The 16,806-nt window shown below is 42.4% G+C and overlaps 1 long non-coding RNA gene across 1 annotated transcript in view; it reads right to left on the minus strand.

Annotated features, from left to right (window-relative positions):
• Positions 1–16,806, minus strand: part of LOC146796590 (uncharacterized) — a 289,472-nt gene that overhangs the window by 59,752 nt on the left and 212,914 nt on the right. Inside the window, exon 3 of the long non-coding RNA XR_014969939.1 lies at positions 5,826–5,905. This is a non-coding gene — a long non-coding RNA (uncharacterized LOC146796590). The remainder of the gene's footprint in view (positions 1–5,825; positions 5,906–16,806) is intronic.

The raw sequence follows: 16,806 nt of genomic DNA on the forward strand, positions 1-16,806 counted from the left end.
CCTTTCTTATGCTCGCTCTGTCTTTCCACTTTCTTCTTCACAAGTGTTCGAATTGGTGGTCTCTAGTTGGCAGTGGTATACATCCTGTCCAAGTAGGGACCCTTTGTTTTACTCAGGATGAGGTCCAAAACAAACCTGTGTCCTGTGGTAAAAATTACATCTCTCTCTCGTTCTCTAATTTGCTCTCTCCTAAAGCCCCCCTCTGTGTCTGGCGAAATTAATTTTAGGGAGTTGGGGAAAGTGACGGAGGTACCATCAGTGGCCCTGAACCTTCAAAACCAGATCTTCATGTGACTCTAGTCCCGAAGGGAGATTCTTCATAAAATAAATGGCCAGTCCGGCACTGGTTGTTCATGAAGTTAGCAAACCCTTTTCTTACAGTCAGAGCGCAATGCCCGATGGCTTTGAGTAAGTTCCTCAGCTTCTTCCAATGCATGGGCAGTTTCACCTGAAGGCACTTCTCTCCTGCCATCTTGGTTTGATTGTGGGAAGGGTTCTTCAAATAATAGATTTGGATTTTATTCTGTTTTTATGAGCTCTTCCAATTGCTGCCAGAGTTGTTGTACCGGGGAACCGTGCCAGACAGTCTCATTACTATTACCCCCTTGGATGGAAATTTGTGAGTTGGTGGTAGCTCATCATTAAAGTTGACAACATCTCCATAAATAATTATGAGGCGCTTCTCACAAGATGGAATCCTACACCGTCTTCCTCCTGTAACTTACTGCTCCTTTACAGACCTCCACCTAGCAAGGTGACATTCCCAGATGCACTTCTAGACACTGTTTCAAACCTGATAACAATACACTCCAACCTATGCGTTCTAGGTGACCTCAACATTCGGTTTGACAAACCCAATATGATCCATCCAAAAACAATGATCAATGGCCTAGACGCACTGAACCTGCACCAGATCGTCCACAAACCCACACAAAATCGATGGACATATCCTAGATGTCATTTTTGCTAATACCGAACTAGTTACCTTTCAAACTATAACTCCGGTCACATGGTCAGACTACCATTAGCTTGCTTTCCAACATAAAACAATACTAAGCAACTCACCTAAAACCACCTTACGTGCATCCACCTATCGACCGTGGAACAAACTCAATTTGGAACACTTAGAAACACAGCTAACATCCAGTACAGATCTGAAAACAAATTGTTAAAAAACGATATGCTTTTAATACCACTCAAAACCACAAAACAAAACAAGCTCCTTGGAGAAATACAGAGATAAAAGACATAAAACTACAAATTAGAAAGCTGCAACGTGCCTGGCTCAAAACAAAAAACAAAAGACAAACTTCACCTTCAGAAAATTAACAGATTATACACATCAGCTATCAAAAAAGCAAAGAAAATGTACTATTCAGGCAGAATTCAAAATGCTAAATGTGCAAATAAAGAATTCTATAAAATACTCAATGAATTTCATAAACCAATTTGCCTAGAAGGAACTCATCCCGTTACTCAAGATTTCACAGACAAACTGGCAAATCATTACACGGAGACACGTTGGACTCGTACTTAAAACAGAGACAAAGCACCAGCACTAACCCTTTTACAAAACAACAATCCAAGAATACTCTAACTCAGCCTCACCGTTCCTTCCAACACATTTCTCACAATGAATTTATGGACCTGATCAAAGCTAGCTGGTCTGCCGGCAGCCCTTCGGATCCGTGTCCACTGCAAACTTTCAAGACAATTCTTCTAACAACCTCTGCGGCCAATCCAGTAAAAAGAATCAACAATTCCTTAACTAACAGATTATTTCCTGAAGAACTCAAAAAGTCATACATATGTCCTTTACTGAAGAAAACAAACTTGGAACCGCTGAACCCTGACAACTACAGACCCATTACAAATGGACCTTTCCTGGGCATACTGATAGAAAGAGCAGCGTTCGCACAGATGTCACAATTCATTGAAGACAATGCCATACTTTCAGACTTTCAAACGGATTCCGTCCGGGAAGAGGCACAGAATCTGCCCTCCTTGCCATCTGGGATGACCTGAAGAACACAGTTGATCGCAACGGGGTTGCTGCACTACTCCTCTTGGACCTCTAGGCTGCCTTTGACACTTTTGACCAGGACACTGATACAAAGACTCTATGAAGCCGGCATAGAGGGGACAGCTTTAGACTGGATCACATCCTACCTTCGAAACAAAACTATTGTCATCCATACCCCACCTTTCTCGTCCAAACCCTACTCCACAAAAGCTGGGGTCCCTCAAGGCTCTATCATCTCGCCCATGCTTTTCAACATCTACATGAAGTCATTACCAGTGCTGATCAATCAATTTCACCTCGCGTGATATAACTATGCAGATGACATGCAAATACTCCTTCAACTGGAATGCCCCAAAGACATTGGAAACTCACTAATTTTCAGTTGTTTCAGAGCCGTGGATCAATGGATGACATGGAGCCATCTCAAATTGAATGCTTCCAACACAGAAATACTCATGTGTGGCGATTGGAAGCATTATGAACCGCTTGCCCTGATGAACTGGGATCACCGCCTAAAGTAGCGAAGGAAGTAAGAAACCTTGGAATGACCATGAACTCCAAGCTGTTGTTGAATGCCCAAGTGAACAAACTAGCAAGATAAAGCTTTGTTACTATAAAAACTCTGCGACGAATCTTACCCCATTTGGGATTTCCACACCAGGTCCAACCTACCATCCCTTGGTCCTGTCCAAACTCGATTACGCCAATAGCCTCTACCACGGATCACCTTTAATGACTATAAAAAGACTACAACATATTCAGAACTCGGCTGCCAGACTACTCTTGCATATCAAACCACGAGACCACATCTCCCCTGCCTTGAAAGCCCTGCATTGGTTACCGGTTGCCAGAAGATCCACTTTCAAGCTGCTTTGTATCACCCACAAACCGATAAATGGAATGGGACCACTCTTCATCAGGAATAAAATCACCAAACGCATTCATCATTGGAACCTCCGCTCTAGAGTGGTACCTCGCCTCAAAATCCCAAGATACTAGAAAAAAAACCATGGGTGGCACACCCTTCTCCGTTCACGCAGTCAAAATATGGAACTCTTTACCCCCCAACATTAGATCCACCGACAACCACCTTATCTTCAGAAAACTTCAAGAATTGGCTCTTCACCACATAAGCACCATACGCAAACAAAGATATAGCATATGCCTCTGTATACAAGTACTTATTTGTACAATAGATATGTACCTATATAGGTGTATTGCTTTGTATAAGCATGTCGATTAATTAGGTTTTAAAAAATAAATTTAAAAAAATGAATAAATAAATTTTTAAGTACAACACTTGAAAGTCAGAGTTTATCGAATGCATCTATAATCTACTTCTACTTCCTTTATGCATCTAATACCTTCCATGTACTTGGATCTATGTATGTATTACTTTCCTCCAAAAAAAAAACAAAAAAATGTAATGCACTACCCTATTTCTCACCCTATACCTCTAACAATATCCTTAACCCCTTCAGTGCCCATGACGAGCTGGACTCGTCATGGGCTGCGGTGGCGCTGTGCCCATGACGAGTCCAGCTCGTCATGAACTCCGCCCGCTAATGCAAAGCGCGGCACTGGGCGGGGAAAGGGGCGGGCATGCAAGGGGTTAATCTACATATACTTACTTCCTTTATGCATCTATAAACTTTCAATGTACTTGTGGATCTATATATTTATTACTTTCTTCTAATTCAGCATATCCAATGCACTACCCTATTCCTCTCTCAATATATCATCTCCCTCAACTCTCTGACTCATCTCAAACATCTTGCTACTACACTTTCCGATGCACTACACTATTTCTCACCCTAAACCTCTATCAATCTATCCTCTACATCCAATTTCTCATTTATCTCAAGCCCCATACCACTACTATGAGCCCCAAAATAGCCCTTTCTAGACTCTCCCCTACTCTACCCCTCCTTGCACAATCTGGCACATTTTTTACTATACTGATCCCCCAAAACAAGCCTTTCTGAACTCTTCCCTTCCACATCCCTTTTTACTCATTCCAAGCCACCCAACACTGCTATAACGTCCCAAAAATATATGAATCCTTCACTCTTCTATCCCCCACTAATCTTAAAAAAATAAAATAAATAACAGACTAACATGCCCACTTGTCAAATTTCTTATTTTGCTATACTAAGTCACCACTAATCCTTTATGGGTTCCGAGTTGCGTGCTACTCGCTGAAAAAAGTGCTTTAACACCCCATTAGGGGTAGCAAGAACTACATAAATGCAACCCTTTTTCCCTCTATCCCTCCACTATCCTTCTCAATCCAAATAACTGACTAATATCCACCACTCAAATTACTTTCATATTTCACTATACTAATTCACCACTAATCCTTTATGGGTTCCGGAGTAGCGTGCTACTCGCCAAAAAAATCACTTCAACACCCGAACAGGGGTAACAAGCGCTATATAAATGCAAACTTTTTTCCCTCCTCTATCCCTCCGCTATCCTTCCCAACCCAAATAACTGATTAATAGCCACCACTCAAATTACTTTCATTTTTCACTATATACTAATTCACCACTAATCCTATGGGTTCCAGAGTAGCATGCTACTCACCAAGAAAGTGCTTCAACACCTCATTAGGGGTAACAAGTGCCATATAAATGCATACCTTTTTTCCCTCTTCTATCCCTCCGCTATCCTTCTGAATCCAAACAACTGACTAACCTATCCATCACTCAAATTACTTTCATATTTCACTATACTAGTTCAACACTAATCCTTGGGTTCCGGAGTAGCGTGCTACTCGCCGAAAAAAGCGCTTCGACGCCTCATCAGGGGTAGTTAGCGCTATATAAATGCAATTAAAATACAATAATTCACTTCATAGTTCCCGTGGGTGAGTTTGGTGCCAACCCTTGAAACAAGTGTACAATCATGTGGTCTATAAATACCTTGATTGGATGTGTATTCATGTATATTTATAAGTAAATTGAATTTATATAGCGCTTACTACCCCGGACGAGGTGTTGAAGTGATGTTACCCCCAAACAATAACAATATCCCCACATAAGAGTGGGCTACCCAGGGGGTGTTAAAGATCAGGCCACATAAGTTACCTGTAACAGCCACCCATGATCATCTTTTTGTGCTAGTACCACCCATACCGCAAAGGAAGGTAATGGAGGTGGTTGAAGTTTGTTACAAAAGTGTCCTCTCAGGAAAATCCTAAATAGTGAGCTACTTGTAAGTTTATTTTGAGTTTTCCTATTTACCTATCTATAAGCATTCACATAGATTACCACAACAAATTGGCAAGTTTTCTCCCACGCGTTAGGTGATACTGAAAATGCCTGTGCTGTTTTTTTTGTGAGTTATCCTTAAAACGGTTTTACTTTGACAACAGGCGCATGTTGGCTATTGTTCATATCTTGAAACACTTTAATTTGAAAATGCGCATGCAAAAATCTTTGTGAGCTATGGGTATTAATTCTAGTATTCACAAGCATTACAGACGTTTGCAAGAGACAAACTTTACAACTTTCACATCACTAGCTGGTATCCATGATCAGTCCTGTTTAGCACCTAGGGGCATATTTCTGAGTCACTTTGCAACACAGGCACCATGGAGCAAGAGTGGCCCTGCGTTCGCGCTAGGCTGCCGAAACGACACCAGTGCAAAGGAAAAGGATAAGAATGCGCCATATTGATTAAATACAGCATTTTTCTGCCCTTTCCCTGAAATGCAGGGCAGTGCAGCAAAGTAACTTGATGAGCTGTCCTGTGCCACAAAAGTCATAAATATGCCCTCTAGTATCAGCATCACACTCACCAATAGATGATCTTATGGCTCTTGACAAGTTTCTTCACAGTGCGTTTCCTAGGAGATCTAAGTGTGATGTTTCAGAAATTCTGTAGAAGAACAAGAAGAGTTTTGAGAATTCAGAAGAGCATCCCACATTACACCAGCATCGCCCGAAGGCTCCTCGCTTCTGATGTTCTTACTGTTACGGATTTGCAGCTATGCAGCATCTTTGGGTCCACTATCACTCCAGAAAATGAAAAAGTGTGCTCAAGGAATTCAGACTGAACTTCATGAATTTAAAATGTTTCTTGGTGTAGAGTGATTCAAGTTTCATGTCATTGCTTCAGCACAAACTTTACTCGTTTACAATGCTCTGTCTCAGAATGGATATACGTGAGAATATTACCACTAAAATTTAGAACTCTGGAAAAATCAGCTGGCTATGTTTTGGAATACCTCAGTTACCCCTATTGCCAAAAAGATAAGTCTTTTGTATTTTCTTATCTCATGAGCGTGGAGCAGGTTGTGATGTTCCACAACTTGTCATAAAGATGTAGTTGATGATTTACCAAGTGTACTCTCAGGCAAGGGTACTGTGCTGAGGATGCCCCCCCCTCCCCCCCGCACCATAGGGCCTGTGGGGGCTTTGTTCCACCACTGCCACCATCTCTTATTTGATGGACCTGGGGACGGATCACAAAACGTTTTTGACTGGTACGATTTCATGTCCTTGGTGAGCTAAATGTTTGCTCCAACCACCTTTTATTACATTAATATAAAAACACTATTATGGAGGTCGTAAGGTGTGACTAGAACATTTGTGCACGTTTGTTGTGTGGTATTTTAACGAGGTGATTTATTTTTTTGCGCTCCAGTATTTTTTTTTGTGGTGCATTATTGCAAAGTGATTTTGGTGTACTGAACTGCAGTTGTGCTCTGTTTTGTGTTGTATTGCATTGTATCTGTATTGTCTTATGTTTAGTTGTTTACTTAAGTAGGTCAACTATCATATATATAGTGTATGCATGTATATATATGTGTATACGTGTGTGTGTGTATATATATATATATATATATATATATATATATATATATATATATATATTCACTTAAAAAACCATAGGTTTCACACAAGTTATAGTTAGCTGTACATTTCACTCGTAAAAAAACAATGAAATTCCACGTTATAGTTAGATCAGGTAACTATAACTTGCGCGCCCACAATAAACTGCTGATGACGTCACATATTACATCACTTATGACATGGTCAGTGACATCACTCATGACATCAATGATGACATCTGAAATGACACATTGTGCATTGCGGTCGCGCAAGTTATAGTTACCTGATCTAACTATAACGTGGAATTTCATTGGTTTTTTACGAGTGAAATGTACAGCTAACTATAACTTGTGTGAAACCTATGGTTTTTTAAGTGAATTTGCAAGGTTTTTTAAATGCTAATTCCTAACTATAACGTGTGTGAAACCTATGGTTTTTTCAGTGAATTTGTACGGTTTTTTAAATGCTAAGTTATGTATTTATTTTTAATTTTTGCGCGCACGGTGCGCTTCGCGCACCGAGTGCCCACATTGCGCATTTCGTACCGTGCACGCCTCGCCATTTTTTACAAAATATCAATTGTTTTTTTCTCCCTTGGGGGTCCTTAGATTTATATATTAAATGTGATTGTTATTTCTTTTTTTTTCTTTTTTTTTACCGTACGCGTACGGTAAGCTTACCGTACGCGCACTCCGCGATTTTTTTTTTTAATTATTAAATTTATTTTTCATACTTTTTGGTCCTCCGTGAAACCCCTGACGAACGCTAGGGGGTCTGCAACTCTCTTCGTTGCCCCCTTTTCATGTTATCAACCTTTGTTTTTCAGTGCGAGAGACAGAAAATGGCGGCCGATACTTTCTGATTTCGACCGATTCGAATGTTTACAGTCATGTAACCACCAATCCGAATTGAGCTCGCGCACGGCACCGTACGCGTACGGTAAGCTTACCGTAAGCGCACGGAGCGCGCTTACAGATATATATATTGATTTAAATGCTATTTTCTCAGGACCTACTGAACAGATTTACACCAGACCTGCAAAAGGCACATCCCTGACCTGAGGACTACCTCTCTGCCCAATTTCAAGTAATTCTGTTCAGCCGTTCGGGCTGTAGCTCGGACTAAAGGTCCTATGGGAAAATGCATGGGGAAAACGCGTTTTGGGACCCCCCTTTTTTCTCAGCCCCCGCTTGACGAATCCCCCCGAGACTTTCAGGGTCGGAGCGTAGCGCCCCATTAGTTTTGAAAAATTCGCGAGGATTCGTCAACCGGCGCCAAAGTTATTCCAAATAGAATGTTGCGGATTTCCTATGGAAACACGATCCTAACTATAACTATCTACTGGCGACCGCCAGTAGATATATATATATATACACACACTGAGACTCAAAATAAGAACCACTTAATTCCCTGAGCCTACAAAGGAGCCAGGTGTATGTTCTAGGTATTACATGCGTCTTTATTTAACAGTTTATTATAGCCCTCCTCCACTACAGATAGTTTTATTGCAATTTCCTAAGAACTGAGACTGAATGCATTTATGGTGCACATTTTTTTTGTTTTTATTGCTACAGAACCGACGTTTCGCCCTTCGGCCCCATTGCACCATCCGAATGTGGTCCCTTGTGAGAGTCTTATGCGAGGGTGGACGCTAAGCATTAACTAACAGGTATTTGATTTTGTTATGTTATTTTAACAGAGATTTGTTTAGTGTTGAATTGCCATGAGTTGGGATCCTGCCGCTAGGCATGTCTGAAGGATTAGATGAGATTGTAAATGCAGTTGCAGGTGGGGACTGTCCCCTGTGTAGGGGGTGTCGAGTGGTCCCTCTGCTGTTCTGCTCATAGTTTACTTTGCGTTTTGTGGTCTCCACCGCCCAGTGGCATATTTAAACTCGAGGGGGCCCCCCTACAAGGAAGACCCTCCCCCTCAGGCCTCAATTAGGAGCTCTCAGGCAAGGGTACTGTGCTGAGGGTGCCCCCTGCAGCTGCCCCCCCGCACCACAGGGCCAGCGGGGGCTATGTTCCTCCACTGCCACCAGCACTCATTTGGTGGACCAGGGTACGGATCACAAAATGTTTCTGGCTGAAGCGATTTCATACCCTTGGTGGTGAGCTAAGAGTTTTCTCCAACCACCTTTTTTTTCATTATTATGAAAACATGATTATGGAGGTCATAAGGTGTGACAAGAACATTTGGGCACATTTCTTGTGTGGTATTTTAATGAGGTGATTGATTTTTTTTTGTGCTCCAGTGATTTTGTTTTTTTTGTGGTGCATTATTGCAAGTGATTTTACGGTACTGTACTGGTTGTGCTTTGTTTTGCTGTGACGTGCCCTCATTTGCTTTGTGTTGTATTGCATTGTATATGTTATTGTCTTATGTTTAGTTGTTTACTTAAGTAGGTCAACAAATGCTGCTCCGTTCGAGGGGAAAAAAGAAGCAAATACCTTAAAAGTCCCTGTGACAAGCAACTGTTTCCCACTGCCTGAGGTGGTACAATAGCGCTGCTCCAGCTCTTCAACCACTTAAGACACCAGTCGGCCAACGGCGGCTCCTCCGCTAAGGCGTCGGAGCGTCGCCCCACTGCTCTATGAGCACTGTAAAGAAAAAATAAAATGATAATAACCGAACCTTATTATCATTTTATTTTTACTATAACGGACTGGAGCCAGGTTAGGGCGGTGGGAGGAGTGGATGGTGCACCCAAGTGTGCATGACTGTTTGGCCAGCTGTCTTGGGTGCTAGTAAATGCGGCAGCCTCACACCTGGAGGTCAGAGTTATAGTCCCTGTGTATAGGTGGACCTATTTGGGTGTGCATGGGTTTAATTCCCATGATATCCAGTTACACTTGTTGTGCATCCTGCAGTCCTTCGACTTCTTACAGTTCACAGTAGCAGTGGTACTTCCTTCGTCGCTTGGTACATGGATACTGAAATTCCTATACCCTCAGCTGGATGTGGGATTGAATGTCTACTGTCTGCTGCGCTTGTTTTCAGACTTCTTGTGAAGTCATCTGTTTGGCTGCAAATTCCTATATGACTTCTGAACAGGCCCTCAAGCGAATGATGTCACAATACGTCTCAAATTCAAGAGGACATTATCCATTTAAGTCCATATTTAGGGGTAACGGACGGAACAACGTGGGCAGAGCCACGCGTTCTGGAACACCGCAAGCATAACTTAGCTTGCCTGAACAACACATCTGGCTTAACCACGCATATGCGTAGTTAAGGTAGATAAAGCTCTAGTATTCAGGATGAGCAGGGAAGCGTAGAACAGGAAGCTCCCGACACGGAACAGGTAAGTGGGGCTGGGGACAGGTTTGGGGGGTATTTTTTTAGAGGTGGTCACTTTTAGGTGTCAGGGGGGTTGGGGTACTTTTGGAAAGGGGCAGGTTTTTAGGGCACAGAGCAGGGGGAGTGGGTTGGGGTAGTTGTAAGGGTTGCGCTTGTGGGAGGTTTTAGAAGTGTGGGTGGTTTTAGGGCCCAGGGCAGGGGGTGGATCAGGGTTTAAATTGGGGACAGGGTTTTAGGTCTCATGACAGTGGAAGGGATTGGGATAGTTTTGGAAAGGGGGGGTTTTAGGGCTCAGGGTGGGTGGAGGAGGACTTTTGGGGAGGGACAGTACAGGGGCGGGGTAGTATATGGTAAGAGGCATAATTTTATTTTAGGTCTTAGGGTGGGGGGGTAGGGGCCGGGGTAGTATATCGTAAATAGGCATGGTAGTTTAAAGGCAGGGCAGGTTAAGGCCTCAGGGCAGGGGTGAGAAAGGGGGTTCGAATTTTAGGGCTTGGGGCGGGGGTCGGCGTAGTGGCGAACCATAACCTCGCAAACCCCCTTACCATTCATGCCTTTACAACAAAAATGCGCGGTAAAGACATGCATGGTAAAGGAATGTGTGGTTAAGACAGCATCCAGCATCTTGCTAAAGAATGTGCTGACTTCAAGATTGTTTCCTTAGCTTCATCATACCATATTAGAACATTTCATATAACAATGAATCTTGCTGTGAATTAATAAATAGAGCGTTAGAATTAACAATAATTTAGATATACTTTATGTATGCTTAACTAGAACACCATTGATATATTTGTTTCTGCGCATCAGACTAGCCTTTATATTCACTACAGATATTGAAAACTGCTCTTAGCTTAAGTAAGAAGGTTCTCATGAGAACTTTCCTCCATGTAGCAAACACTCGAAACAGTGTTTTGTTATGTACCGGGGTGAAGGTTTACCGTGGGAATCAGGAGAAGAAGCAACGGCTGTTGACGACACCATCGGATGAGTGGTTTCTATTGGATGAGAGAATTGGACACCAAGTAATTTTCAATACATTATGGTGTGAATTTATATTATTGAGTGTTCCTAATTAGTTTGGAGGAGAACCCGCATTACCCTTTGACTCTGCTACAGGAGAGTCACTCTATTGAACCCTTACCTTTTGTTACCGACAGCTATTGCTAAAGGTGACTTTATTTTACCCTTACTCAGATTTTCTCTGATCAATGCTACTGCAACAATAATTTTTGTATCACTGTTATTCTGACAGTTGCTACTGCAGCTGTGGAGAACTCTGCTGAGTTTCCAGAACAACTTTTTATGGGAAGATCTACTCTCTAACTATGCTCCGAAATCCTGCTCTTTTCTGAAAAAGGAACTGTTCATGGGTTTCTCTTCGTAGGGTAGATTAGGCTTTTTATGTAGATATTGACTATTTCCTTTATAGAACACTGTATTGATTTATGTTGTCACTAACCAAACTTTTACTCAATATTTCTATAAACTGGACTAATCTGAATGAAGATGATAAAACTGTGCTAACCCTTTAAGATAAATAAAAGTTTAGAAAACTTATTCAACCTTTCATCATTGACTGAACATTAAGGATCTGGAAATTGATGATATATGCAGTTATTTTTTTATTTATTTGTAGAGCGCCCGAATCACCCTCGGAGGGGTATCTCTGCGCTATGGAAGTGCTGCAGTATTCCATGAAGGGGGCATGTTAAAATAATTCAGTTTTGAGGAGCCTTCTGAATTGAAGGTGGTCAGGGCATTGCCGCAGATGTGTAGGGAGCTGGTTCCAATAGAGGGGCTAGGTAAAAGAGCGCTTTCCCACCCAGCCGCGATTTTTTGAACCGAGGTACAAGAAGCAAAGACTTAGTTCCTGAACCAAGCGACCTAGTGGGTATGTAGTGGTTGAATTTCCTTGCAAGATAGCTGTGGCCATTGCCATCCACGGCCTTGTGAACAATACAACAAATTTTAAACTTGATTTGTTTGCATACCGGGAGCCAGTGAAGCTGTAGTATGAGAGGAAGAGAGGCCGTTCTAGGGGGAGCGTTTGAGACTAGGTGCGCCACGGTATTTTGGACCACCTGCAATCTGCTCAGCGAGGACTCATTGGCTGAGACCAGGAGGGCGTTGCAGTAGTCTAGGCGGCTTAGTACCAATGCCTAAATGAGTTTTCCGTGTGGACAAGGGGAGGAAAGGGAAAACTCGCCATAAAAGACCAAGTACATGAAAACAGGAGCCAGCAGTGTTGGCAGCGTGCTCTTTCATGGTCAATGCCTGGTCTAGGCGTATGCGTCTTGACTGCGGTCTTAGGCTCCGGGGGATCACCTAGATCCACCAGCCACCAATCTGGTGACCACAGCAGTGGTGCATCTCCAAACAGCATAATCTCGGTCTTCCCTGCGTTGAGCTGAAGGAAATTGCTCCTTATCCAGCTGGCTATGGCTATCGTACCTTCTGAGAAGGTGGACTGGGCCTTAGGGGTGGATTTATTAAACGTGAATGACTTCTGTTTTGTTCCAGCTCAATTTGTACGATGGTTGCAAAGGTCCATCGGATCGGTCAAGCGCCATCAGGATTTCCAAAGGTTGAGATCTGTAAGTTGGGGTGTTTAGTCCTAAATACAATTTGGCCTATCCTTTGGGTGCCAACATCCTAACAGTAAAAACCCCACACTGTTGTTTTTACTGTGGAAAGGCTAGTAGCCCCAATTACCGAGAATAGGGTTACAGGCTGATGACTAAGCTGTGCTAACTTCTGAATTGGACTGCTAAAAGTGGTACTTCAAAGTATAAAAATCAACACATTATATCCGACTTGATGGCCAAGTCGAATTTAATATAACATTGGAGTAAAAGCAATTTTAGAAAGTTGCCACTCTGTTGCCCAAGTTTTCCAATGGCCAGTCATGGATGCTGGCCACAAGGTAGCCTTATGCTCTCATGGCTAGAAGTGTGAACGACTCCCAGGAAAGGAAACAATAGATACCTGCTTTTGGGACAAGTGTCACCTCCCCTGGCAGGAAGCCACACAAGGGGTGAGCCCAATAAGGCAAGCTTCAATGGGGTAGCGACCTTTAAAGGGCAAATGATGGACACACACGAGACGGACTGCTCTTTTGTTCTGGTAGACAGTTGGTGTCTGGGACAGAGAAAGGAAAACAGTTGCCAAACTAATTTTCCCATAGGCATGTAACCCTCGGGTAGCCATACCTTTAGGATGGGCTACCAAGCTCCACACAGTGAGACAGAGGTTCAGTGGTCAATATAGTGCACTCTGGGATAGCTAGATGACACATTTCTTCAGGAAGTTGTCATGAGGCAGGAGAGCACATGGAACCCACTGGCTGGTAAGCGCTACATCCCCCAAGAGCACTTTCTGGGCATAAACCTCAGAGATCGCATCTGGACTGGAGAGAAGTCTGAAGAACGACTTCCCTGCTGTCCCCTGGGCCTGGCACGAGGCTTAATCAACAACTCGACTTCACCCTTGAACTAGCAAAGAAAGGACTGTGACTGTGGTACTGATCCAGCAGAAAGGGCAAATTTACCTATTCTCCCTTTCATTGGTGGGGCCCATAACACCAACACTCATACGTCTCACTTGAATCTGTGCACAGGAGAAAAAGAAGCGCTGGACATGTGGGGGTACCTTGTTACCTATCAGGAGTAATTCCTTTACATTATATACATCTGCACCTATAGAATCCTAACTTTGACATCAAGGCACTCCACCACTTGGTCGATGGACCAATTAGTTGGACTGATTGATGGTGATTTAGAACCAGCTAAAACACAATTAAAGCTTCGGAAACATTCGGTTAACTTTCAATACCTTATTAAAGAATCACAAACTCATTTCTTATTAATCCAATTTTAGTTTATCTAATTTAGTTCACTCTTCATTAGCATGTTCAGGGTTACAGTTCAAATAATTAATCTATTTAAGAGACCTCCAATCTTTTGATCTTTAGCATAACATGTTACATAACATATATATTTACCGAATTTTGAACATTGGCGACCTTCCGACCACCCAAAATAATATTCCAGTCTCTGCGACAATCTTCAGAAGAACCTGTCAACCCACAGCAATAATCAAAAACCCATCAGATGGAATCGTCCTCTTGCATTCAAAGAAAACCCAGGTAAACCAGGAAATCTCCTTCAGTTCGTCGCAGTCCCCACGCCAAAGATGGTCATTCTAACGAACCAAAGAATCAACCAAAGAATGAGACACCCCGCCCCCCCCCCACCCCCTCTGCCAGATCATGGACTTTGTATACCTTTTTTCTCCTTACTTTTAGGTCAATGTGCAACAATTTAGGGGTAGAAAGTGTTCCGATTGGCTAAACCAATTTCAACTTGCAAGTCTCCCAAATGTTCCCAAGTTGGCCTGTTTCCCATGAGACCGGGCATGATATTTCTCAATTGTATTCTTTTTGGTAATTCACAGGCAAAAAGTTCCGAAGTAACAACATGCAAGCCTTCTTGTACAGGTCCTTCATTGTCCCCTCGCTCATTCACATCATTCTCCATTTTGGCAGTCCTCCATATTCCTATCCTTGACAAGGAACACTCTGGTTCATGTTGGAGGTCGCTTGGAGATCTCCAGAGCCATCCGATTCTGTGCAGTAGACCTCGCGCTCACATGACGATGGCATCTTCAGAACTCCATCTTAAGTACTGTGGCCTAGTAGGCCCGAATGCCAACTTAAGCAAAAACAAACATAACAGTAATTAAAATATAGAAATGAAGATTCTAATGTTAAACCCACGCTAATCCCAATATATATATTAGTATTTTCCTAGTTTGTAGCAACATTTAAAGCAGTAATACCATTCTGCATCGCTGGAAGCACAAACCATCACAAAAGCAACATGAATCGTGCAATTCTCTATTTCACCACATTCTAAGGTTAGTTTGCGTACCACAGTTATTTATTTTAATTGTTTGCCATGCAATTAGCATTTTAGTCCCACATGAATCTCGTGTTTATCAAGGTGCAAGGGTTGATTAGTCATGCCATTTCACACTAGTTAGTACGAGTTAATACTTGGAATGATTACGTAATTAATGTCATGCAAAATAGAGGAGGTATACAACATTTTGTTTTACATGCTCCATCAGTACCTGGTTAAGGGAAAAGCCGCGCCAAGCCAAAGACAGAAGAGGTGAACTCCAAGTCAGTTGGCTGACTTCCTGTTACACCTCCAAGGCTAAAAAAAAAGCTGAAGAAGCCCGCCTCTGCTAGTTAGTAACCACAATCGTTTGATTACCACTAACTGCTGATATGCAGCTGGGCGGACCAGGTGTCAACACTCACAAGTAGCAACAGTGTGGCCGACCTCTGAGTGCAGTTGGGTCATCTAAGGAGGACCCAAGCCTTCACCAAAGGGAACGATGGGTTTTGTTGTGACCGGATACCAGTAGTCTATTGACAACTGGACTTTTTTTTTTTGCTTTTGCGACAAAGAAACTGTTCTACAAAGCCTTACTGGCCCCTTTGACCCTGCTGGAGGTGGTCGCCCATAGTGGGCCGCAGTACCCACACAAAACTTTACAAAGTTTTCGCTAACCATGATAGTTACCAATGCTTGTTTACATTTTGAATTAAAAGCAGTGATTTAAGTTTTACTTAAGTCTGTATCTCTGTAACCCTCCTGGTGGATTTTATTACTTTTGGTGTCTAAAAATTCTTAAACGTAAGATCTATTTTTATAAGTTAGTGTCAGGTTTTTTTCGTGTTGTATGACTGTTATTTGGTTCTTTTTATATTTCTAAATACTTTATGCTAGCTCCTTTCTCACAGTTTGACTGCTCAAAGCAACAGCTACCCAGGGTTCAGCTAAAGGTTTTACAAACAAACCTAACTGGACCCAAGATGGTATTGTTAGTCCATTACATGGCGAGGTGTCCCAACCACACCATATAATACACCACTTTCCTCACACTTTCCCTTTATAGACGGCATTGCTAAATCAAATTCCAGAGTGTAACTATAAAAACACTGGCAAATCCAAGGATCTGGTGTCGGCTGCCAGCCTTATGCAAATGCTGGTTTTCTCATGGTTTTTCCAAACTTATTGATTGGGGGTCTGCAGGCCATCGCTTCTGCTATAATAAAAAAAACACATTACTGGAAAACAAAATTATGTATTTGTTGTCAAAAAGGACTCATTACCAAAGTAGCCTCTGGCACTGAAAGGAACGAATCTGCGTGTGGGTGTTCTCCATGTGCAAAGATGAACACCATCACTAATAGTGAAGTAACCCAATTACTGAAATGGGCTGACCTAATGCCACACGCAGGAGAAAATGTGAACTACACAACAAACAAATAGATGAAGAGAGGGCTGGCTGAAAACTGCGATAAAACTATCGTATATATAATCTTAATACAGTGAAAAGCCTTTGCTTACGCTGGACCCAAAAATGAGTGATCTTGTATGAGCTTCTAAATTTGGCCTTGGTCTTCTGGTTATACATGGAAGTATTTCCTTACACTTGACATCATGATGTAGCCCCCCTCACGTTCTGCGTTACATGTTGTTATTCTCTGCGTCGCACCATATTATGCATGACCAGATGCATCTGAGGAGGGGATGTGCAATTACTTGTGCCAATTGCAGGAACGAAAAGTGC

Source organism: Triturus cristatus, chromosome 10, assembly GCF_964204655.1.
Source record: "Triturus cristatus chromosome 10, aTriCri1.1, whole genome shotgun sequence".
Classification (NCBI taxonomy): domain Eukaryota; kingdom Metazoa; phylum Chordata; class Amphibia; order Caudata; family Salamandridae; genus Triturus; species Triturus cristatus.